The sequence below is a fragment of the Ovis aries genome, chromosome 24 (assembly GCF_016772045.2).
Source record: "Ovis aries strain OAR_USU_Benz2616 breed Rambouillet chromosome 24, ARS-UI_Ramb_v3.0, whole genome shotgun sequence".
Classification (NCBI taxonomy): Eukaryota; Metazoa; Chordata; class Mammalia; order Artiodactyla; family Bovidae; genus Ovis; species Ovis aries.
Window position 1 is genome coordinate 40,247,361 of NC_056077.1, and position 26,235 is coordinate 40,273,595.

At 47.2% G+C, this 26,235-nt stretch overlaps 1 protein-coding gene and 1 long non-coding RNA gene across 3 annotated transcripts in view; one reads left to right on the top strand and one right to left on the bottom strand.

The window, feature by feature from the left end:
• SDK1 (sidekick cell adhesion molecule 1) overlaps nt 1–26,235 on the bottom strand; it is a 729,776-nt gene that overhangs the window by 390,287 nt on the left and 313,254 nt on the right. The gene's annotated exons all lie outside the window — the stretch shown is intronic.
• LOC132658541 (uncharacterized) overlaps nt 1–26,235 on the top strand; it is a 31,349-nt gene that overhangs the window by 3,327 nt on the left and 1,787 nt on the right. The window contains exon 2 of one of the 2 annotated variants that reach the window (XR_009598340.1): nt 1–26,235. This exon is cut by the window's right edge and continues 1,787 nt beyond it. This is a non-coding gene — a long non-coding RNA (uncharacterized LOC132658541). The other variant, XR_009598341.1, reaches the window with a different exon arrangement.

Here is a 26,235-nt window from a genome sequence, read left to right on the forward strand (position 1 = left end):
TGACGACCACCTGCCTCGTCCTGCCTGCCATCGGCCTCACAATGGGGTGTCGACCCAGGACTTTGCTTCAGACAGGTAGGCTCCCCTGTTCATTTCACCACGGGTCTCTGTTGCTGACTCTGGGCTTGCTCTGGGGTCTTAAAGCTGGGCCAGTGCAGGCCTCATAGGCCTGTGGGGTGCAGCCCAACACCCGCTATTCCTAGTTGGCTGAGAGTTTTTACCAGAGATAGGAGTTGAATTCTGCCAAGCCTTCTTTCTGCACATTTTTTTTTTCTTTAGATTATTGAGAAAGATGGACTATATAGACTGATTTTCAAATGTTAATACTTGGAATAAATCCTAGTCATGATATATAATTTTTTATACATTACTTGAATTGATTTGCTAATATTTTAGTGAAGAATTTTTATGACTAAGTGTATGAAAGACTGGTATACAGTGTTATTTGCTTTTAAATACTGTATTTGATGTCAGTATCAAAGTAATACTATCCTCATAAAAAGAGTTGGATTTTTCTTAATGTTGCCATCATATATGGTTTTCTGTTCTTTTACTTTCAGCCCACCCACGTCATTGCATTTAAAACCACTTTCTTGTAGCCAGAAAACAGATGGACCCTGTGCTTATTATTCAGTCTACAGATGTACATCGTAGGCTGTGTGTGTGCCCTAAGTCGCTTCAGTCACGTCCGACTCTTTGCAACCCTAAGGACTACAGCCCGCCAGGCTCCTCTGTCCGTGGCATTGTCCAGGCAGGAATACTGGAGTGGGCTGCCACTCCTTCTCTGGGGGATCTTCCTGGCCCAGGGATCGAACCGGCATCCTTCAAGTCTCCTGCACTGGCAGGGAGGATCTTCACCACTAGCACCACCTGGGAAGCCCACGTCTTAGATCACTTACATTTAATATAATTATTGATACATTAGGGCTTAAATTTGCCAGTTTACTTTTCTGTTTCTTTCTTCTGTTACTCTGTTTCACTTTTCTTATCTCCCTGTGGGTTATTGAAACATTTCTTAGGAATATAGTGATTTATTTCTAGTGTTTTTCAGTATCTTGAATGATTTCCTTACAGGCTGATGTAGGTACTATATGCATATATAAAACTTACCACTCTAAAGTTTAGAAAACTTACTTCCATTTAGATCCCTTTACCTTCTCCACTTTTAAAGACGAGCTGTTTGAAGTATCTCCCCTGCGTATACTGAGACCATTTCAGATGATGCTATAGTCTTTGCCTCAACCATCGAGTGTGATTTAAGACATTCGAGAGAAGCAGAATAGTCTATCAAATCCCCTCTTCTTTCTATGCACTCCAGTGTTGCTTCCTTTCTGAGGTTCTAAGCCTTCTTTCTGTTATATTCTGTTTAGAGAATTGCCTTTAGCTGCACTTCCAGCAACGAATCATCTTAGTTTCTCATCGCCTGAGTATGTCTTGATCTCCCTTTCTTCTGACGGATGTTTCCACCAGACAAAATTTCCTGTTGACAGTTCTTTTCTTTCAGTACTTAAAAACGTTAGGCCAATTCCTTCAGCACCCCACAGTTGCAGCTGACTGCTGTCCCTAGAATTCATGTTCCCCTGTAGGTAATGTGTCATTTCTGACTACTTTCAAGACTTTCTCTCTAGTGTTCAGGAGTTTAATTATAACACGTCCGAGTGTGCTTTTCTTTGCATTTATCTGGTTTGGGGTTTACTCACTTTTTTAGGTTGATCTTTTCGGCCCAATCTGGGATGTTTTCAGAAGTGATGTTTTGCAACCTTTTTCAGCCCCACCTTCACTCTCCTCTCCTTCTGAGCCTGGTAGCCCCTGTCGCTGCTCACAGGTCCCTGTGGCTCTGTGCTCCTCCCCACTGCCCCGCCCCATTCTACACATTCACGGATTCAGTCCTGCCCTTTCTGCTCTGCGACCATGTCCATCCAGTGAGTTATTTATTTTGGTCATCATTTCTCTGTTAATTTCCATTTTGGTCCTTTTCTGTTGTTTCAGCTTACTTGCTAAGCTTTCCTAGTTTTCTATTTTATTCCATTTATTTGAGGAGAGTTAATAACTCCTTGCTAAAGTACTTCTGTGACTGGCCCCTTTATAATCTTCACAGGTAATTCCAACATCTGATTCATCTCTGGGTCCGCGTCTCCTGACTGACTTTTCTCACTCAAGTTGTGATTTTCCTGGTTCTTAGTACAGTAAGTCATCTTAGATTGTGTCCTAGACACTTTGGATAGCACGTAAGGCTTTGCACCCCACGGCGCTTTCATTCCAGCAGGCAGTTCCATGACTGACATGTACATTTGGCTTTGCACTGCTGCCCCCAACTCTCCTCTGGCAAAGGCGGGGCTCTAACTCCCACAACCTCTTTCCTGAGTGAGAGTGGAGGTCAGCTCCCCGGTGTGCCCCCTCCCACAGCCTCCAGGAGCGGGAGGTGGGGGCGACTGCTTTGTTTCTGCAGGGCGGGCTGAAGCTCCCTCCCACGGGGCCCAGACGGAACAGGTGCTGAGGGTACCTGGGCCCACCCCTCCTGGCTCCTTAGGGTCTCGTGGCTGCTGAGTTAAGGGCACGCTGCGCTCCATCCCGGAGCCCACGAACAGCACTCTGGTCGGGAGGGCTCAGAACACCACTCGTGTCTCTGGTGGAGGATGGAGGATCAGCTCCCGCTCAGTCCTGCCAACACCCCCCAGCGGGCAGACACGAGCACAAGCCCGCTTGGGTGGGATGGGACTTGAGCTGAAACATCAACTTTCCCAGGAGGAGGAGCTGGTGGCGGGGACGTTTTTCCTAGCCCCGTCTGGCTGGAGTAGAAGAGGGTTACCACAAGGGCAACACTTGTGGGGACTTCTCCCAGTCCTCTGCGTGGAAGCAACAGTCTCTTTCGGGGGTGGGTGGCGTGTGTGTCTGCGTGTATATGTCTGTGTGCGTGTGTGTGTGTGTTGCTGGCTCAGATAAGAGTTTCTGCAGCTCCTCGTCCGGGACACTTGGTGACAGTGAGGAAGCTCGGGGAGCTCACAAGCCCTTGATCCTTCAGCGCCCCAGTCCCAGCAGGGCTGCCCCCTCTCCCACGCTCAGACGCCCTGGGTGCCTCTGCTGTGCCATGTGGGGTAGCTTCAGTTCTGAGGGGAGGGCCTGGGAGCAGTGGCGCTCCTCCATCTTGGCGGAACCTGAGGTCAGTAAATCCTTGCTGAATTGCTACTGTGAGCAGGCACGGGTGACTTTCCTGTCCTAACAAGCCCCCTGATCGCAATGAACAGATGACCCGGAAATCACGATGACAGTTTATGACAAGCGCTCCTTTAGGGCATCACAAAGTCCACCTAACTCCACAGAAACCCTATCTGATTCTTCCAGCCTGACACTGTTTTTAACCGAGCTCAAAAGCACGCTGCTCTTAAAACTAAGCGAGCAAACAATCATTTGTTTATGAGCAGGTATCTGGCAAGTGCAGAGCGGGAGCTGGGCCCTGTTGCAGGTCTTAGGGAAACACAGGGAACAGAACAAGGGGAAGCCTCGCCCTCACAGGCTCACGTGCTACTGGAGGAGACGACTCAACCTCCACCGGAAGGCGGAGGAAGCCTGAAAAGCTGCGGCCCTTCGCTCACTCGGTCACTCAGTGTCAGTCCCTGCCAGCTGGCGGCCGGCCTGAAGGGCACCAGTCCCATCGTCAGGTTTGCCGCTAGGGCTAGACAGGTCCCGGACGCCTGGTTCCGGGTCGTCTTCTGCTGTGAGAAGAGAGCGGGCTGCAGTGCAGTGGGCAGTGCGGAGCTGAGGACATGGCCGAGGGGAGAGGAGCAGAGGCCGGGGCGGTCGCTGAGGCTGGAGCCGAGAGCGTGCAGTGTGCGCAGGGTCAGGGCGCTCGCTGCAGCAGGCACGTGGACGCTGCCCCGACGGCCCCGAGCACACGCGCGCCTTGGCGGGAGCAGTGCCCTCGGTTCTGTTTCGAATCTCAGTACAACCGTGTGGGATTTATGACAGCTTCACCATGAAGAAGCCTCCTCCCCTTTGGAAAAGTTAATTTACAAATCACAGAAACTGCCGCTTTCATGAGAAGCGGTTTCGGCATTGCTGTAAAACTATGAGAATCATGACAAGGTTTGTGCTCCAGCTCTGCTGTTCAGTGGACCCTGGGGTAAGATCCTTTCTTTCTGGTGACTCAATTATGGCACCTGGGAGGTGAGGACAATCTTATCTACCCGTTTTGTCTTCACATAGAGCTGTAGTGAAAGGTGCAACTAGTCTGTGAATTTTGTTTAGTAATTTTTAGCATCATAATCTTCAAGTGATCTGACAGGCAGGTCCTTTAAAATTCTAATCAAACGATTACCTTAACTGCTCTAAGGCTACTTACAGTCTGTTCTTAGCCCATTTAGCCTGTTATAGTCTCACCGGCAGAGACGTGAATACGTTTGATGGTGCAAGGCTCCCAGCGTCCACACTTGTGGTGTTAGGTAATATACACTGTATGGACTGCTACGCTTCCAAAAAAGGAAATATTTAAAACTCTGAATTCCAAAATACATCTGGTCTCCAGGGGTTCAGAAAAAAACCCTGTGGACCTCAAGTGAAGGGAGGAAAGATGTCTTTGGGACTTTGACTTATTCATTCAACAAACCATCTGCTATGTTTGCACGTCTCAGGCTCTGACCACGGAATCACAAAGAGAGGGACACGACTGAGCGACTGGTCTGACAGGCTCTGTTACAGATACTGCGGGTGCAACATAGAAAAAGCAAAACAGCATTTTGAGATATCATTATTCTAAAGATAAGTCATACCTATACATTATAAAGAGTAAAATATATTAAGTCATTGAAGGAAAAACTGGACAACTAGACAGAAACGCTTTGAAAAATAGGCATTTCCTCATGAATTTGAGAACATGCCTACCTTTTTGACTCAGCCATTCCTTGGCAAAACCCAACAGTCATGTGTGCAGGAATACCAGGAATATGTATAAGGATAGTTTATAATAGTCTAAAAAGGAGACAATTTCAAAGTCTGTTACGACTCAAATGGATAAACAGACCATGCTGTGTGCAGACAATGGAACATTAAAAGGCAATGAAAATGAACGTTCACTTTTCTAGAACAAGCATGAATTTCATAATATGTTGTGTGAAAGAGGTCAGAACACAAAAAGAATAAGATTTCATTTATATAAAGTCTAAACCCTAAGTTATTGTACTTGGGGGTACACCTATTAACGATATTAATTATCACAATTTATAAAGAATTACCAACTGGTTTACGCACTTATGAGTCAGGACAGCTGTTCCCTTGAAGAGAAGGGGTAGGATGGGGGACAGGCAAGCGTAAGCCTCTCGGAGGCTGCAGTGCATTTCCTGACATCGTTCCGACAGGCATTCCCTCTGGAGCAGTAACAGCTCCACAACTGTGCTAAAGCCGGTCGGAGATTTTGGATAATAATCGGTCCATGGGAAGACACACATAGAGCAAGCCTCTGGCCCCCGTCAGCCAGTTCCCCCACAGGAAGTCTTATATAATTATCGCACAAGTTCAACAGCAGAGTAGCCTGCAGCCCGTATTTAGACTTGCCAGTTGCATGCAAGTTCAGCATGCATTCATCACTTGCGTCACCACCGCCACCGAGACACAGAGCTGTGCCATCACCACGGAGGCCCTTCGGCTAACCTCCACACGCACGTCCACCCTCGGCCCTCCAAACTCCCCTGGAGCTGCAACTCCGGACAACTACTGGTCTTTCTCCATCTCCACAGCTGTGCCGTGTTGAAAACATCACAGAAATGAAACCATACAGGACAGAACCTTTTGAGACTGGATATTTTTCACTCGGCATGATGTCCTTGAGATCCACTCGAGCTGCTGCCTGTATAAATAGCTCATCCCTTTTCATTGCTGGGTTATATTCCACGGTTATGGTGGACCACAGTTGGTTTAATCATTCACCTCCTGAAGGACAACTCGTTTTGATTCTGACTTTTGGCTGATTACAAAGAAGTGTCTACAACTTGGCTATTACAAATAAAGCTGCAGTCTCTGTATACACATTTTTGCTTGAACACAGGTGATCAGTTCTCCAGAGTAAGTGCCCAAGTACCTGTGATTATTGGGTGCTGTGATGTTTGTTTTTTCTGTTCTTTTCCCGAGTGGCTGTGTCAGTTTACACACCTCCCAGCAACACAAGTGATTCAGCTTCACATCTTGACAGCATTTGGTATTGTCACTACTTTTAATTTTAGCTATTCTGATAGGTGTATAATGAAATCTCATTGTGGTTTGAACTAGCATTTTCCTAATGGCTAATGATGTTGCCAACATGTGCTGGATCATGGAAAAAGCAAGAGTTTCAGAAAAACATCTATTTCTGCTTTATTGACTATGCCAAAGCCTTTGAATGTGTGGATCACAATAAACTGTGGAAAATTCTGAAAGATATGGGAATACCAGACCACCTGACCTGCCTCTTGAGAAACCTATATGCAGGTCAGGAAGCAACAGTTAGAACAGGACATGGAACAACAGACTGGTTCCAAATAGGAAAAGGAGTACGTCAAGGCAGTATATTGTCACCCTGTTTATTTAACTTATATGCAGAGTACATCATGAGAAACGCTGGGCTGGAAGAAGCACAAGCTGGAATCAGATTGGCTGGAGAAATATCAATAACCTCAGATATGCAGATGACACCACCCTTAGGGCATAAAGTGAAGAGGAACTCAAAAGCCTCTTGATGAAAGTGAAAGAGAGTGAAAAAGTTGGCTTAAAGCTCAAATTCAGAAAACTAAGATCATGGCATCTGGTCCCATCACTACATGGGAAATAGATGGGGAAACAGTGGAAACAGTGTCAGAGTTTATTTGGGGGACTCCAAAATCACTGCAGATGGTGACTGCAGCCATGAAATTAAAAGACGCTTACTCCTTGGAAGGAAAGTTATGACTAACCTAGATAGCATATTCAAAAGCCAGGATATTACTTTGCCAGCAAAGGTCCGTCTAGTCAAGGCTATGGTTTTTCCAGTGGTCATGTATGGATGTGAGAGTTGGACTGTGAAGAAATCTGAGCACCAAAGAATTGACGCTTTTGAACTGTGGTGTTGGAGAAGACTCTTGAGAGTCCCTTGGACTGCAAGGAGATCCAACCAGTCCATTCTGAAGGATATCAGTCCTGGGTGTTCATTGGAAGGACTGATGCTGAAGCTGAAACTCCAGTACTTTGGCCACCTGATGCGAAGAGTTGACTCATTGGAAAAGACCCTGATGCTGGGAGGGACTGGGGGCAGGAGGAGAAGAGGACGACAGAGGATGAGATGGTTGGATGGCATCACCGACTTGATGGACTTGAGTTTGAGTGAACTCCGGGAGTTGGTGATGGACAGGGAGGCCTGGTGTGCTGCGAATCATGGGGTCGCAAAGAATCAGACACAACTGAGCGACTGAACTGAATGATGTTGACAGTATTTTTATCGCTTATTTGACATCTGTGTATCCTCTGTGGTGAAATGCCTATTCATTTCCTTGACTCATTTCATATCTGGATTTTTTAACTGTTATTTTGAAAATTCTGTATATATTCCAGATACAAGTCCTTCGAAAGGTATTTACAAATATTGATACTTTCTGCCAGTCTGTAGATTATCTTTTCATCTTTTTCACAACATCATTCACATTGCAAGCTTTTCAATTTTGATGAAACCCAATTTCTGTTTGTTTGTTTTTTTTCCATCTACGAGGCATGCCTTTGGTGCCGTGTCTAAGAATTCTTCACTGCTGGCATGCTTTCAGTTTTTGTTGTTGTTCTGGTGTGAAGTTCAGGTTGAAGGTCATTCTTTTTGCCTACAGACATCCAGTTGGTCAAGCACTATTTGTTGAAATGATTATTCTTTCTCCACTGAATTGTTTTCTTTAAAATTGCTGTTCTGTATGTATTTAATGGGCTTCCCTGGTGGCTCAGATGGTAAAGAATCTGCCTGCTTATGTAGGAGACACAAGTTCAATCCCTGGGTCGCGAAGATCCCCTGGAGGAGGAAATGGCAACCCGTTGGAATATCCTTGCCTGAGAAATCTCGTGGACAGAGGAGCCCATGGGGTCACGGAAGAGTCAGACGAGATTGAGCACACGTGCACGCGTGCATTTAATAGCACTCAATACATTAACAACGCTGCACAACCAGCACCACTATTTCTTTCTCAAACAAAACCAGCATTTACGCTTTCCTCCCTTGACGTGAAAACGATCGCCCACACGTAAAGGAGTGACTGAGCCAGAGGCTGGGAAAGTGGGCCCGAAGGGAAGCTCTGTGTCGACAGCAGCCCCTCTGGCTCCCACAGCAAGACAGGACCACCTTGATGCATTAGGAAAATATGATATTCAGAATCACATGAGACAGAAAAAAAGCAACACAGAATAAGACTACCCACGGCATCTCACAACGGATGTGAATCGACTCAGACGGGAACACGCCAGCAGGACTGGGGTATGCCAGCATCTTCGTTTAGGAATGTTTAAACATTTGCTTATAAATTATGAGGCGCATAAGACTCTCCTGTGAGCTGATGAGCACCCTAAAAAGAGCCGCCACACGACAGCACGTGACACCAGGGGGAGACCGAGGCTTCCTCCGGAGAACTAACGCTTGCCTCTCATCTTCCTGTCCAGCTCTTAGCTGCTTCCATGCAGGGAGTGAGCCTGTTGATTGCAAACCGCCCCACTGGGCTTTGCTACTGTGACGCTTCATTCTCATTTCACGCCTCCATTCTATCAAGTCTAGTCAATATCCTGTCCATAAGATGGTGTTTTGTAGATAAAAACAATCCCCTTTGGAACTTGTTTTCTAAAAGGCTTTGTGTGTCACTGAAATTTAGGGGCCACTGCCTTTTAGTTTGGTCAAATGCTAGAAAAAAAGTATCTCAGTACTTAAAGTACTTATTTACTATCAGTAAAAGCTGTCTCAGAGTCAAAGGACATATAAAAAATTTTATCCTTTAAAAGTGATAGGAAAATAAATAAGAGGACATCATTTGGAATCCTTCAAAGAAATGTTTAAAGACGTCCCTGCTGCTACTGCTGCTAAGTCACTTCAGTCCTGTCCGACTCTGTGCAACCCCAGAGACAGCAGCCCACCAGGCTCCCCTGTCCCTGGGATTCTCCAGGCAAGAACACTGGAGTGGGTTGCCATTTCCTTCTCCAATGCATGAAAGTGAAAAGTGAAAGTGAAGTTACTCAGTCGTGTCTGACTCTTAGCGACCCCATGGACTGCAGCCTACCAGGCTGCAGGCTCCTCCATCCATGGGATTTTCCAGGCAAGAGTACTGGAGCAGGGCGCCATTGCCTTCTCTGAAAGACATCCCTAGAAAACATGTCTAACTGTTTCAAGAGTTGGAAGTGAGTGCTCACCTGCTCACTGTCCACAGGGAGGGGCGGGTCCTTGGCATAGGGCCCGCGGGGGCGCCAGGGTGCCCTCTAAGCGCTTTCTGAGTGTTCTCACTTCTCCACATCATGTCCTTCACTGAGGCAGTTCTGGAGCCTGTAAATGGGATTACGTCTGGACTTAAACCCAGGTACTGGTTTCTAGCTCGTCTCCCCTCTTCGTCTGCATGTCCTCTTCTGATGATGCCTCAGTGTTTCTCCTCAAGAATTCCCCACTAGAAGGTTAACTTCAGATGGAGTTGTTCATGTTGGCCTATCTCCAATAAGGCCAAGAACCAGGAGGCTATTTCAAGGTTTCAAGGGCTGGGTGGAGTCAATGAGCCCCTTTGCTATCACAGAATCAGGTGTCCGTGGCAGCCTCACGCCGTGGAAACGGGACTGGTGTGGCAGCTATGCGATTCTTTGCCTTTCTTATGATGTTAAACAGACATTTATGTTAATACCCAGCAGGTCCATTCTAGGAATTTAACTCGGTGAAAAAAATATTATGTTCACATGAAAACCCATTTGTGAATGTTTCTAGTAGGTTTTTTCATAAAGGGCCCAAACTGGAAATATCCCCAATGTCTTTCAAGTAGTGAGTAGACTAATAAGCTGAGGTGCATCCATATAATGAGACATCCCTTGGGAGTAGAAAGGAACCGATGCAGCAACAGAGATGAAGTGCAGATGCGCTGTGCTAGATGGAAGGGCCAGAGTTGAAAGGGTGGACACTGCAGGATTCCATTTACATGCCATTCTTGGAAGATTCCAAACCACAGGAGCAGAAAACAGATCAGTGATTGGTAAGGACTGAGGAGTGGGGAAGGGCTCAAAACGAGGACGTTCGGAATGACGACAGTGGCTTATGTCCTGGTTGTGGCGGGGGATCAGAAACTGCACGTTTGTCCGAATTCACTAGACTGTACCCTAAAACGGGTGGACTTTATACCTTAATTTTAAAATGAAGGGAAAAAAGATACAAGCTCTGGGTAGGAAAGACTCAGGTAGGAAGGGGCTGGGAGGAAGACTTTCTCTTTCTGCTAGGTAACCACGCCACCTTGCCATGTAGCAGGAGGGCACAGATCTCCCAGGAAGGAAGCAGAGCCACATCAAGGGGACCCGCTTGGAACCAGGAGCTGCCGCCGAGGGCAGCTTTCCCATCTCTCCCTGCCCCCGCCTGCCCCAGGCCTCCCACCTCATGTCCTTTCTCCTGTCCCCGCCCAGACTGCCCTTTGCAGAACTGCCTCCTCCATGCAGGGAGGCTCCTCTGTCATCCGGTAACTTCACAGGAGGATGTGCGGCTTTTTCCAAGAAACGACTCTACAGGCTTACAGTGTCTGGGTTTCCTAGGACAGCTTTCTTTAAAGACTCTGATTAGCCAAGGGTCAGCGGTGGATTAATTTCTCCGTCACCTGCGATCTGAAGTCAGCTGTGCCCTGAGGAAGGAGCCATGCAGTTCACACTTGGCCCCCTGGGTTCTGCCCTTTAGCAGGAAATGTGACTGTGAGACATCTCCCAAAGAAAAGGTTCATTATGTGTCACCAAACAGGACTTTTTTAAGTTATAGGTTTAATGGACCTCGAGACAGGGTAACCCAGACAGAGAAATGACATAATTAACCAAAGGTAAAGAACCGAGAGACCACAAGATGTGTTTCAAAAATAGCAAGTGGCCTGTTCTGCCTAAAGCCACAAGACTTTTTGTAGTAGGATTAAGGAGAGAGAAGCCAGATGCGCTCAAATCAAATAGATGTCTATCCTTAGGGGCAGGGACTGGAGACACAGTGAGACATACCACAACCTGGAAAAGGCGGCCTCTTTCAGAACAACAGTGGTACGAGTTGACCCAACTGTACTCTGCTCTGATGGTGGGGAGAACAGGGTGGGTCAGCATGTAGCCTGGAACAGAGAAGCTGAAAGAACAAAGACTTGGCTGTGTTTCTCAGCCCAGTCCAAGAAAGGAAGAGACTGACCTGGATGCCTACGAAACCCCAGGTAGACTGCTATAAAGACAGTGTCTTGCCTCACCATGGCTCAGAATAAATATCTGTTAAAACGGTCTAGCTCCTTCTGTCTGCACGGAAAGCATTCTGTGACACCAACTTAGCTTCCTGGATCTTCTGGTCCTGAAAAGAGGGCGACCTAAAAACCAGACACGAATCTAAAGGTCGTGGGAGTGTGCTGCCCGCTTACTGGAGGTGAGTGCTTGGCATGCCCACCACTCAGTCCCCAGGGCACGCCCAGTTCCCAGAATTCAGACCAAACGAACCATCGGAAGCCAGCTTGGCGTGTGCGGAGCTGAGGACCTCGATCTGGATGTGGTGATGAACCCCCATGGGAGCCAGCTGCTCTTACCTGATGAGGTGCTAAGTCTTCTCGCTAAAACAACAACAGGTTTTTTTCTGAGGAGTTTTGAGTACCAAAAAAGACAAAAGCCAATCATATATGGCTTAAGTGACATTGTGGGTTTTTTTTTCTTTAGGTCAATATAGAGTCACCAGAGTGATGTATTGGGAAAGTTTACCTGGTGAGGTGAACTGCAAGATAGAGGCAGGAGGTAACGGCCAGGCATCAGGTAATAGCAGAAACAAAGGGGTGCCGAGGAAAGGAAGGAAGAATATGCAGGATTTGCCTTCACGCCACAGACAAAAGTCAACCGTCTGTAGGTTAGGGGCCCCGTGTAAAAGGGGAAACTGTAAGAGCCTCAGAGCCTAGGAGGACGTCAGCTTGTCATAAAACAGGAGGCGAGGCCTCCCTCAGGCAGACAAAGGCATTAACCATAAAGGAAAAGATGCCGAATGGAACCACGGCAAAAAAGAAATCCCTCTCCTCGACAGACACCGTCCGGCGTGAAACGGCAACCCGCAGAGAGGAGAAAAGTACCACAGGCGGGGGACTTGCGCCCGGGGTCCCTAAAGAGCTCCTACGAACCAGTCAGGAAAACAGCCAACTCCAGAGGGAAGACGGGCAGAAGGTCTGAAGACTCAAACCGGTGCTGCGTGAGGGAGGAGACGCAACTGGCGAACACGCGTAGGAGAACACACAACACACACGAACACGCCTAGCTTAATTAAGTGGTGGGGAGATTGAAACCACTCTGACAAGACGATGCACCTGCTAGTGTGGCAAACCTGAAAGATCTAAATATTGATGAAGAGGTGGAGCTTTTTCTTCCTTTATGACATTCAACAGCCGTGAAAAATACGGTGAAACTGAAGACAGGCGCAGCCTATGACCCCACGCACCAGGAAGCAGGCGCAAGGACACGCTCAGCGGGGGATGGCGTCCGAGACCCCCAGCGGCCTTGGAAGCTGGGAGACCGCGTCCTGTGCGCACTGTGTGGTCTCCTGTATGAAAATACCCACGACGACACTCAGCCTGCAAGTTAGCCACAGCAGGAGAGTAACAAAAGTGACTGATAATGGAACAGCTGTAACAATATACTGTGTCAGAACTTACATACGTGCGGTCTCCTCGAAATACCTCACTGTACAGTTCTCACCCCTCATCTCACGTGAGAAGGGAGGTGAACGGTGTTGGCAGCATAACCCAGCGTGAGGCTGCCATCAGCCTTCTGACGGCACGTGAGGAGGAGGGCCATCTGCTTCAGTGGTCTGAGACCCTGAACTGTGACAACGTCCACGAGTGATGTCAGGAGCAGACGGCGCGGGTGCCGGGGGCCTCACCGTGGTGGGACGGAGCAGCATAGTGAGAGACTGCAGCAAGCAACTGGCACCTGCTTGCTTCTGAGCCTTTCCATTTAACAGTTTTGGGCCTCGGTGGGCAACTGAAACTATAGAAAGTGAAACCGCAGACAAGGGGGGCTGTGTACTCACAGCAGGGCCGCCCACTGTAGCCATAATTGCAAACAAGACTAATGACTGGTAACCACGGGATGGTAAACTGTGGCATGGAAACCACAGGGCAACGAGCATGGGCGAGACACAGTTACAAAAACACGAGTCTCAGAAACATAAGGCTGAAGTGAGAAAGCAGCACACACAAGAATACATTCTATTTGATTCCATTTGTAAAAATGCCTCCTCCCCCCACACCCCCCACCACCAAAGAAGCCAAAGATACAAGCAGCAAACTAAAGAACAACAAGAAAGTATTTGCAAAAAAAAAGAAAAGAAAGTATTTGCACAGAGGTCAAGTCTTCTCGGGTTGGAATGGAGGGGTGACTGGAAAGGGACCCACAGGAGGGTTACAGGTTGTGCTCAAAACGGGAATGACAGGTGCTCATGTAGGTGTTGCTGAATATCATGTTTTACTTTACACGTTTATGTTTTGTGCACTTTTCCACATTTATGTATATTTCACAATTAAATACGGTGGCCATCGGTTGCAACAGGGACATTAATAGTACAGCCGGGCTGGGGAAGAAGGTAGATTTCAAAGGAACACGATCAGGGTGACGATGGTTCATTTTGTAAAATGCTGGTCGATATTTAGACATGCTGAAGGAGAAACAAAGACAAAGATAAGGGAGTTTCAGTAGGAAGTGTGCACGGTTAACTTTTTCTCTTAACTGTTGCATTGTGTTTATCTTAATTCCACAGGGATGATTTTCTAAAACAGCTTATATAAAATTAATCAGATAAGTGACACTTTACATATGTTGATTGTTAAAATCTCAATGCAGTGTGCCTTTATATCTGAACTGAAAACACAATAGTGAGAGTATTGGATTGAAGCCTGATGAATCAGTAAACCTTAGGCTTCTTTTCCTCACATGCCCCTGCCCCACAGTTAATGCAGGGTGCATGATGCCTGTCACACTGTCAGTGGTCCTTGCGTGCGCCTGTATCTCTGGTGACCAGAATTACCAGCTCCTGCCAGTCAGCTATTTATAGATTTTCATTTAGCCCCAGTTTTTCGAAAGGCTAGCTTTAAAAAGATCATTCTAGGCCAAAATGTTGTTCTATATTTTACTTGTATAAAAAGGAAATAAGTGATTTTATCATTTTAAATAACAGAATAAATAGAAGCTGCCGAGTCCCAAAGATGCATTTTTTATAATAATATAGTCATAATAAAATTACATTTGAACAACCATATAAATTTCACGGATACCTATTTCTCAAATGAGAACCTCCCCATGGTCAGGCCAGAATAACCTGGCAGAGCACAGCGAGGCGCACAGGAAATTGCATGTGTCGTGATTCATTGGGATTTTTATTTCTTGTATCATTTATTTCTCTTCTAGGAGCACATTATGAAAAAAATCTCTACCACACAATTTCCCAAACTACAAGAGCACCCATTTCACAAAGCACAAGTCCTTAAAGAGAAAAGTAAATTAAAAACCCGCTTCAACTCCAAGTTTAAAGAGAGAGAGAGAGGTGATTACGTGGCCCAGGACCATCCGGTGAGAGTGAGAGTGAGCATACCTAACCCTTTCATCCTGCAGGAGCTAAGACAGGAAAGAATAAACCAGTTACCTTCCCACCGACACGGTGAAACCACGCTGTCGCGCAGATCTACCTCCATGCATGTACTTTAATAGGCAAGGATGGAAGGAAAATTAATATTAGCCATAAATGAACAAACACACTCAAACAAATTCAACTGCTTCCTGGGCGCCAGGCGCTGCGTTAGGGCCTGGGGACGCAGGCAACCGACAGTGCGTCCATCCTCACGAGCGCACAGGCTGTCGCCGCTGACGGGCCCAACCGCGAGCGAAACACGGGACCACACAGACCTCGCCGCGCCTGGGCTCAGCCAAGCGGCCTGGGAAGTGTTCTCAGAGGAAGACGACACGCAAAGCCAAGAAGGGGTAGCCAGTCTGGGAAATGGCCTTCGAGGCAGTGGACGGCGCGTGTGAGGGCCCAGCGCAGGGGGGCAGAGTGTCCACACGGCTGTCGCACGGAGGGACGGGGCAGGCGGGCGGCGCCGGGGGCAGGCGGCCGCCCGCCGGGACGACTCAGCACAGGCTTCGTCGTGAAGACCACGGAAAGCACTCACGGAGGGCGCCCGCGGGACCTCGTGTGGCCTGCGGGGAGCGTCTGCCCTCCAGGGCAGAGGCTGACCGAGGAGGACGAAACTGGAGCCCGGGACAGTCAGGGTTCCTGCGTTGATCCAGCAGCGCGCGCCCGCGGCCTGACGGCGGGCGGTGCTGGGGGAGAAGGAGAACGTGATGACCCCGGGGACCGCGAGGGAGGCGAGGGAGGGATCAGGGGCCGGCAGGAGCTGGTCTAGGTTCTCGGCCCTTCACTAGTGAAGCCAGCTGAGAAACTGCCTTCTTCACTACAGATCAGTCCACGTCTGCCGGCAGAGAGAGGAAAGACAACAGGACAGTCCCTATTTCAAACGTGAATGAACCGTTTACCACTTACCTGACCCTCGGGGCCACGAGACAGACTGCAGGCTGCCGAGGTGCCGGCGTCAGAGAAGGGCCTCTTCTCCACGGTCGCCCTGGGTCCTGGAACAACCTCGGAGCACCACTTCCTGCCGCCCTTTGCTGTTGCCTTGCGGCAGGGAGGAGGCGGGCAGGACAACTTGTTATGGGATGTCAAGCGCAAGCCAAGCTCCATTCATTCATTCGACCCACAAATATTCCTTAAATACCCACACGTGTGGGGCACTGCGCTGTGTGCCAGCGGTGGGAAGGTAAGGAAAAACCAGTCCGTCCCTCCCTCAGAGAATTCCAGCCTAGCTGGACTTGAGGAAGTAGGGATTGGAACAAAAGTAACAGCAGAATTATTCACTATTTTCGATGACGTACCCATTCAGATGACTTATCCATCGGGTCAAAGAGAGCGTGCAAAACTTGCTCAAGTGTTCCCCTAAGTGCGACTGCTAGTCATAAAGTGTGGTGCCAAGGGGCTCGGGCTTCAGGATAAGGAGGAGAAGAGGCTGGAGCCTGGCGGGGGTGCACAGAAAGGGTGCCCACGCCCGCAGGCCTGCAACTAAGAGAACTCCTACCTGGACCCTGCTTCACAGAGGAGGGGCCTGAGCACCAGTTCTCACGACTGAGTGAGAAAGTCCATTCTGTCCTGGAGAGGTGCATCTTCCATCTATTCCTCTACTTCCATGTGAAGTCAGCGATCTCCAAGTTAGTCAAAAGAACCTACTCAAAGTTATAAAGCTCTTAATCATTCTATTGATATGGCTTATATCTATTCTTTCTGAAAATGACACACTGTCCTTTAAAGTCTCTGCTATTTTCCAAACATGAAGTTATGTAAGTAACATTTTCTGTTTCTTGGAGGCAGTGTTCCTTTGTCTGAGAGCCTAAAGCAAGGTGCTAAGTTGTTAGAACTCATGCAGACTTCATCTACATCCTCAAGTGTGCAAAAAAAAAAAAAGTTTCCCTAGAAAGAGACTCAAGCATACCAGAAGCTAGATTATACCATTTCTATTTTTCAAATTTATAAGCACAACAGCAAAGGCATTAAGATGACCAGAATAAAATGTGCGTATGAGCAGAGAGCACACGTATTAGGCTTTCTCATTATACTTCTTCACGACATGACTGGAGCTGCCCTGAGCTGCGGGGCAGTTAGCAGCCTGGCACTTCTCATTACAACAACTGCGGTGACTAAGAGTGTCTCAGTGGCGCAGCTGGCAGGCACCCCCGCCCGGCTCACCTTGCATTTCACCTCCCCTTCAAGGCATGTGTGTTTTTGACAAGCATTCCACCAAGAAGAAAGAAAAACATCTCCCTGTGGCAAACTAGGGAAGCTCACTGAGCTAATTTCAACAGGTACGTTTCAGTAAGCATTGATGCTGTTCAGACGGAGAACAAAGCAGGAGACAAACCAGAATGCTTGTAAAAAGGGATGAGTAGTTATATCTGTGAGACTAAACTGAGATGCTGGGGTCAGGGGATATCTTAACAGCTAATTTTTCTCAAATTGACAATGCCTAGCATACTCTGGAAGCATATCACCTTCTTCCCATGGTGACAACAATCTCTTACCTTGAAACATGCTTTGAAAATAAGTTCCGTTCAACTGAAAATAAGCCTCGCTTAGCAATTACAGGATACTTAGCTACGGTGAGACTTCTTTTTCTACTTTCCCAGCTTCTTTAATAGATGCAGAGCCTTTGACATTGGCAGGGAAAACATATAATACAGCAAAATTTATAACGACAGTAGCCATAAAGAACAGGTTGGGTGGCCAACCATCCTTGTTGCCCCAGGGACTTGTGGACTTTCAGTGCTAAACTGGAACAGTCCCGGGCAAACCAGCAAGAGCCAGTTACCCTGCCAGCCACACACCCTTCCCCAGACATGTGGTCTGAACAACTGTTTATTTTCTCAGTGTACCCAGTGTTTTGTTGTACAAATCCAGCATAAACTTCAAGAGGAGAACTTCGCGGAAAATAAACAAAAACCACGGAACAAGCCCCAAGTCAAGGAGATGTGCTACAAACATAAATTCAAGTTCCCTAAATATTTAATTTAAAAATTCAAAGGAGAAAAAAATACTATGCGTGAAATAAGCTTTCATTTTTTGATTAGTCCTCCTAGAATCACCTCATTTGAAGACAGAAACATGGATGTTCAGGTCTCTGCTCTGGGACATTTTATTTCATTACAAATCTTATTCTAAAAGTGTCACAATCTTACTTCAAATTGGACAGATCAAATTTTTTTACTATTATAAACAGATTTTAAAATATGGGAATATTCGATTCTATGTATTTTATTAATACTAATTTAAAATAATCTAATTATGCATTCCTGCAAAGTCCAGACTGAAATCAAATTTATGTCCTAGCTGTCTGATACATGTAAGATGCACGCTGTACACACGTGCACGCTCAGCCATATTCAGACATGTCTATACATGCTAAACGTGTGTTCCACACATGCGTGTCCCTATGGATGTGGGTGTGTGAGCATGCACACGCTTGTGAGCAGGAGACACACCTGGAGGAAACAGGATCCTGAAATCTGCCGCTGCTGGGCTGTCTCTCAGCAGATGAACCAGCCCCAATACTGAGCCTGCAGGCTTCTCGCCTCCAAGCGTCCCTGTCAGCACCCTTCTTTCTCAGGCCCAGTAAAGACAGCCTGCCTCCTGGTGCCATCACCATCTTGCTAAAATAGGGCCTTGACATGGACAGATGGACTCTCAGGGGGTTGTCAGCAACAACTGGTTTTGTTCCGTTTAGAAGTAAGGAGCAAGGCACGACAAGGGGGATGGCAAACACTAATCCCCTTGCTCCAAGCCTCAGCCTGTGAAACCTTCTGGGGCTTCCTATTTCCTGAAACTGAAGAGGGCATCTCCTGGAGAGCACCGGGACTCACCTGATCCTGTCCCTACACCGGCAGAGCTTCATTACAGCTCACCCACAGGCTCTGCCTCACTGCTCCTCCAGGAGTCCCATCTCACCTACTGCTTTTGAGAATCTGGACTGTGGTTCACATGAAGGATTAAGGAAATCACGTTCACACCTCCAGATCAGTAATCAGAAATACAAAATGCAATTTTGCTTTGCAAGATTTACTTGAAAGGAACCAACACTGGGAGAATACTACAACCATTGCCTCCTCCTCTATTTGAAACCCTCAAATGAGTAATCACAATAAGAGAGGCAAGAACCACTAACAGTCTCAATGCTCTTATATAATCCAGGAGCCAGGCAAGCCTTCTACGTGAATGGGTGCTTGTACAGTCCCACGTGGTGGGGATTATTGCTCTTCCAGCCACACAGAAGGGGAACCTGAACCACGGGGGAGCCAAATAATGGTCACACACCCAAAGTCACACACCATTAAATGGCAAGACCAGGGTCTGAACTCAGAGCTCACATTCTCAGCCACCACTTTACATTGCGTCTTTCTAAGTTGAATGTATTATCCTTTCTAACCATACTAAGAACAGTAAGACAGCAGAAAATGCTAAGATGGGGACAAACATTTTTTTAAGTTCTTTTTGAAACTTTTAGTCATTAGATGCTTTACAAAATTTCCATCGTTGAGACAATTCCTTAATTTCACCACGCAATCAAAGAACTGACTAAAATTTATCTGAGGCCTTTACAATTTATTTAAATTCATACAGACTGTGTTAGATGAAAGCCAGGCACTGAACAGACAGACAGTCCACTCACAACCAGAGATAAGCCGTCGACAGGTGGCCAGTTCTGCCTTCCTCTCCAACTTTAATTAACACGAGTGTGGATTCCCATCCATTTTCACAGACAAAATTTGTAAATTTAACTACAATTTAATTCAATAATATTAACCCATACATAGCAACTTCAAAACAGACTATTTCTCCACGTAGATCTAGTTTTAAAATCAGAAAAGGTGAGTAAGGTTGCTGACAGTAAGTCAATCATGTAGAGGCCACGCCACGATACAGGTTTCAGGCAGAAGACAAAGCTCCACAGAGCTTAGGCAGATGGTGATCGTCATCAGAGGCGGTAATGACTTCCCAGTGACTTTTGTGGAATGAAAGACGTGTGTTAAAATGGGTAGACTTCACACAGACAATTTCTAAATACCCAAGGTTACTCAGCATAGGTAACGCACAAAACTGTCTCATGCATTAAACTATAGACTCGGACTGCAAAAATAAAGTATACACATTGTACATGTAACCTCAGGACATAATTTATCAATCTTGGATATAACAGTTTTCTTCATCTTATAATGAATGGACACGTCTCGACTGAAGAAGGAAAGATTCATGCTCTCAAAGATAAATAAGTTCTAAGGGCTCCTCCCCATTTGTAATCTTCCAAGGTAAAATTCCGTCAGCAGTGATAGAGATGGAGCACTGAAACAGCAAGGAAAATCCCCCGGGTGGAGCGTGAGCCTGCCGGGCAGGGCTGTCTCCTCCCAGGCTTTCTAACCTGTCCACAGCACACTGTGTCCACAGGGCCTCCCAACTGATGGCCACAGCAGCGGGGACACTGGACCTCTGCCCACCAGCCCGCAGCGCTGGGTCCAGCGGGTGCAGGCTCTGCCCGAGAGGTGGGGGCACCGTGCTTCCCCTCTCCCCCGGGTTCTCTTCTGCCCACGTTGCCTTTCTCCTCCTCTGCCGCGCTAGTGCTCTTCCTGTGATCGCCTCCGCCCCTCCTCTCCTCCTCTGCTGCCCCACCACCCCCTCCTCATTGTGTTTGTCCTGGAATTCAGGGTCTATCCACTCAGACTACCTGTGGGCCACACTCAGGTAAGACACTCTCTTCTTGGCGATTCCCCGACATCAGCAGTCCTGGCTGCCTGCTCCCTTCCTGCTGTCTCTTTTTGTGGGCAGCTTATTTCTCTAAATGTTGGCATTCTCAGAGCTGGCTTCTCTTCTTTTCTAACATCTCTCTCCCCTTCTCACGGTTTTAAATGCCACTTCTACACTGATAGATTTCCAATTTTGTGTCTTAAGCTTAGATATTTCCTTTGAGCTCCAGACTTTTGTCATTCCAACTGTTGATCCAAAAGTTGATCTCTGTACACCGATTCGTCACAGGTGTCTCTCTCAAACTTAGCAGGACCCCAAACCATTCTTATACAGCAGTCATTGTTTCAGTAAATCAGAAACAAGAAGCCTAACTCCACAATGTACCCAATTGATCTTTAAGCCCATTGAGTCTACTTGTTTAATCCTTATTTTGTTATTGCTTGTTCATTCTATACCTGTTGATTATACTTTGAACCTACAGCTTTAATTCGTACACTTTCCCCATTTGCTCTGCCCTGTCTTAATCCAAGCTGCCAGTGCTGCATTCGCAAATAAGATGTTTGCCAAAGCTTCCTAAGAATTCTGTTTCCACTGTTACCACCCATTCGTCACAAAGCAAATCAGATCATGGCACTCGCCGTGCCTTTCCACTGCACTGAGAACGAAACCCAAGCTCTCTTCCAGGGCCACGTGACGGGGCCCCGTTGTCCTCCGGGGTATCCCTGCACTGTTGCCCTGCAGACTCCTTTCAGGTCTCAGACCACCAGCTCTTCACCACCTCAGCTTCTACCATCGGTGGACCCAGAACATGCAGGTCCACTTCTTCCTGTCACTGGCTCCTTCTCTCTCTTCAAATTTTGGTCTAAACGTTATATCCTTGAATAGGGCTGATTCTCTCGATGGATTTGCTCATTTGCCCACTTTTCATCTGTTTATCCTCACCAGACTCTAAATGCTGCGAGAACAGGGACCCGTGTGATGTCATCACCTGCCAGAGTGTCTGACACAAGGAAGCATCCGGCAAGTGTTTCTCAAGGAAACAAAGGCACGTCTTTACCCACACAGAACTCAGCTCAAGAAAATTTCAAAAGGAAAAAAAAAGGCCCAAGGAAATATCTAATGATAATCAGTGAAAGTAAAAAAGAAGATTCAATGAAATATTTAGTGATCATCAGTCAAATGTAAAAAAAAAAAGAAAAAAACTGCAAAAAAGGAAACAAAAAACAACTCAGTAGAGACTACATAGGGTGTCACGTGTCAAAAAGTCACGTGCTGTGTGATTCCATTTACATGAAATGTCCACAGCAGACAGATGGAGAGGGACAGACAGGAGGCCAGCGGTTGCCAGGGTCTGGTGATGGGGTCGGGGAGCGGGGTGGTGGCGGTGAGCTACAGATTCTGGGTGTGGCTTTCTTTGGGTGATGAAGATATTCTGTTAGTGATGGTGACTGCCCAACTCTGCATACACTTGACCTTTGAACAATGCAGGTTTGACCTGCACAGGGCCACCCATGTGTGGATAGTTTTCAAGAGTAATATTTCCAGTGGTCATGTATGGCTGTGAAAGCTGGACCATAAAGATGGCTGAGCACTGAAGAATTGATGCTTTCAAAATGTGCTTGAGAAGACTCTTGAGAGTCCCTTGGACAGCAAGGAGATCAAACCAGTCAGTCTCAAAGGAAATCAACTCTGGATATTCATTGCAAGGACTGATGTGGAAGCTCCAATCCTTTGCCCACCTGATGCAAAGAGCCAACTCATTTGAAAAGATTCTGATGCTGGGAAAAATTGAAGGCAAAAAGAAGAGTGCAGCAGAGGATGAGATGGTTGAATTGTATCACCAATTCAACGGACATGAACTTGGGCAAACTCTGGGAGACGGTGAGGGCAGTGAAGCCTGGCATGCTGCAGTCCATGGCGTTTTGAAGAGTTGGACATGACTTGGCCACTGAACAAATACTACAGTACCACATGGGGTCTGTGGTCAGAGGAACTGGAGATACGAAGGGCTGGCTGTAAGTTATATGTGGATTAACCCCAACACTGCTCAAGGGTCAACTGTATACTAAAGACCACTGATCTATACAGTTCAAAAGATATACTCTTTTTTGTAAATGATTATTTTTTAAATTTTCATTTTCTGGCCACACTGTGCTGCATGTAGGGTCTCAGTTCCCTGATCCACCAGGGATTGAACCTACACCCCCTGCAATGGAAATGCAGAGTCTTAACCACTGGACTGCCAAGGAAGTCCCAAAAGATATATTCTTTTAAAAGGATTAATGATAATTGAGTTACATCTCAATAAAGCTTTTTTTTATTTTTAATAAAAGGACTGTACAAGATGAACTACGCTGAAATGGCTACAATCCACTCACTAGATTGTGAGCCTTTCTGAGGCAGAATCACTGTATTGATCTTTTTATCCCCAGATCCTAGCACAGTGCTGACTGGTGGATGGGCTGAATGGATGAAGGATGACCTTGAGATCAGCGACTGTCATTTGGATGCAAATTCTCCAGCAATTAGATCTAACTAGGCTTTGCTCGGATCTGATTACAGCCAAGAATGAGCCCTCATGAGAAAATGATTCTGCATCACACAGACGTGACACTTTGTAATTCACAAAAGGTTCTGATATCTGTTACTCTATCTGAATATCACACACAACAGTAACATTCCTGTGAGGTGGGCCAGCCGGTTTATCATCACTTTCGTTTTCCAGATGGACAAATGGAGCCTCACTGAAGTTACAGACTGGCCCTAAGACACCTGCCTACACGTGGCACTGTGGGGTCAGAGTGGGTGAGAAATGCCCACTGCAGGCCTCTTGCAAACCACAGCCCTCCTGGGCAAGCTGAGGCCACCTCTGTGGTCCACATTCACAGGGCTAACCTGGACAGCATCTTTCCGCTGCTCAGCTCCATCCTGGGCTCCATCGCTAAGGGAGACTTGACCCTAAATCACAGAGCTACTCTCTTCCCCCAGGCAGTCATCCACAAAATTGGTGTGATAAGACTTCCTCTACTTTCTCGACTGGGACGTCATGAAGATTTAGAGCGGTCTTGCAGAAGGGACAGAGATATGCTGGACCCTCCGTAGCACCTGCAAGGGCTGCACATCACTTACCCTCCCCCGCAGAACTTCCTCCTCCCAGGAACGCCGGCTCCCTCCGCTCCTCCGCAGAGCCCCAGCCACCGAATGGGCAGGATGACATTCACACGACTGGTGTGACCCCATTTCATGTGTGAGAAAGCTAAGTCTCCAAACACTAACTAGGCCTGCCCAGAATCAGGAAGCGGTCAGAGTACAGCTGACTCTCAAAGTCGTCTCTTCTCTGAAAACCCAGAGTGCTGTCCAAAGCCCACTCTGCTCCTCAAACTTCGCCTGCACAGAGGACTGCTCCTGTTGACCTCTGCCTTCCTCGACCACTTCCATATACAGGATCCCCAGGACTCTGGGGGGGCACTGCTCCCGCCTCCTGAAAGGCTGCCTCTCTTCCCACAAAGAGGGAACCTGGGGACGCAGGCTGCCAACTGGACCAGCACCTCCTGCCAAGTTCAGCTGGCCACAGTCCCTCTATGTGACCTTTGATCCTCTCCATGCCCCGCTGCCCTGACCTCTCCAGTTCACAGCTCCCCAGGGCCCCGGCCCTAAGGTGCACGAGGGCCTGGAAAGGACACAGCCTGTGACTTTCTCTTGGCTCTAAGAACATCCTTTCCTTCCTGGAGTTTCCTTCTCCTCCTCGTTTGTGTGGGAGGAACTCAGACTGGTAACCATCGTTTCTTCCTGAAGACCTGGGTAAGACCAGACGTGAGCAGGCTTGCCACAATACAGAGCCCCCAAGTGCGCATGTAAGCTACCGAACCACACTCGGTGGCTGGCTCTCCATACACATGCAGGTGATGTGCGTCCCAGAGCATCACCAGAAGCTGCCCTGGCAGGCCAGGCCCTGCGTCTGGGTTACAGATGAAATAGTGTTACCACGTCTTCTTGACTTATTAACTCCAGCAGGATCTCCTGGCCTGGGTCCAAAGCATATTTCCTTCGCAGGGGATTTCGTGCTTCAGGAGTGACTCCCATGGATGCCGCCAGTGCAATTAGGTGCTTTTAAATGAACAGATAAGTGAATGAGTAAATGACCCGGATTTAGGGAGAGCGACACTAACACCGATAATTAAAAGGGAAGCTAATAAACGTCACTGCTAGGCGCACAGGTAGAAATGCCTCCCTAGTTACCCAGCCAACAGTAAGACTGGCTTAAATTTCCCATGGATGTTTTAAGAAGGGGGCACTGGAGGAGGCATATGTCTTTGTACTCTCTGCTAAAAGAGCCATTGACCAAGGACTGAAAATTCATTGCGAAACAACCTAAAAAATCCATAGTTGCGAATGAGTTGATGATTAGGAAGTGGACTCTGAGTACTGACGCATGCTTCTTAATAGATCTGAGAGCATAATGAGCAGAGAGGGGATGGTGATAAGACCACCACGTGACGCCTACTCTGCCGGGTAGAAAGGGATTTCGCATCTGTAATTCTGTCCACCAAACCAACATTCCCCGGGATAACTCCAAGAGTGTGGTAGGGTAGGTACCATGGTTTCATTTGGGATATCCCATCACATCGTCTCTGTTGGGAGTAGGTAAAAGTCTTGCGCAAGGTCACACAGCTCCTAAGGGACGAAGCTGAGACAAACACCTTTGTTTTCTGAGTCCCAGCCTAGTGTAGGCGGTCCCCCCAGCATGTGCCCAGAATGAGCCAAGTTCTATTATTTATTTATTTATCCAAGAAATACTCTCCATTCATCCAACAAACATTAACTTCTTAGTATGGCCAAACACTGAGCCAAGTTGCTGGGCCTACAAAGACAAAGAAATAATCCAATTAAAAAATGGGCGAAAGACCCGAAGAGACATTTTTCTGAAGAAGATATTCAGAGGGTCGACAGGTACACGAAAAGGTGCTCAAAAATCACTAATCACGAGAGAAACGCAAAGTAAAACGACAGTGAGCTATCACCTTACACCTCGCAGCACGGCGATCTTCAGAAGGTAAGTGACGACCAGCGCTAGTGGGGATGTGGAGGGAAAGGAATCCTCACGCTGTTGGTGGGACTGTGAACTGGTATAGCTGCTATGGGAAACAATTTGGAGGTTCCTCAAAAAATTAAAAATAGACATTTTTGACCCAGCAATTCCACCTCTGTGTACATGCCCAAAGGAAATGGAATCAATATCTCGAAATGGTATCTATACTCCCAGCATGTTCATAAGAACGTTATTTATATTAGCCAAGACGTAGAAGCGACCTAGGTGTTCACTGATGGATGAGCGTGTACATGAGTATTATGCAGCCGTAAAAAGGAAGATAAAGTTGAGGAAATTATGCTAAGTAAAGTAAGTGAAATAAGTCAGAGAGAGACACTGTATGATCTCATTTATATGCAGAATCTAAAACACTGAACTCATATACAGAGAGAACAGATTGGCGGTTAACAGAGTGGGTCCTAGGGGAGAACAGGTGACAGTGGTCTAGCTATAAGGCAAGCAGGTCCTGAGGATGTGACGTACAGCATGGTACATCACAATGCTGCTGCTGCTGCTGCTGCTAAGTCGCTCAGTCGCGTCCGACTCTGTGCGACCCCATAGATGGCAGCCCACCAGGCTTCCCTGTCCCTGCTCCAATGCATGAAAGTGAAAAGTGAAAGTGAAGTCG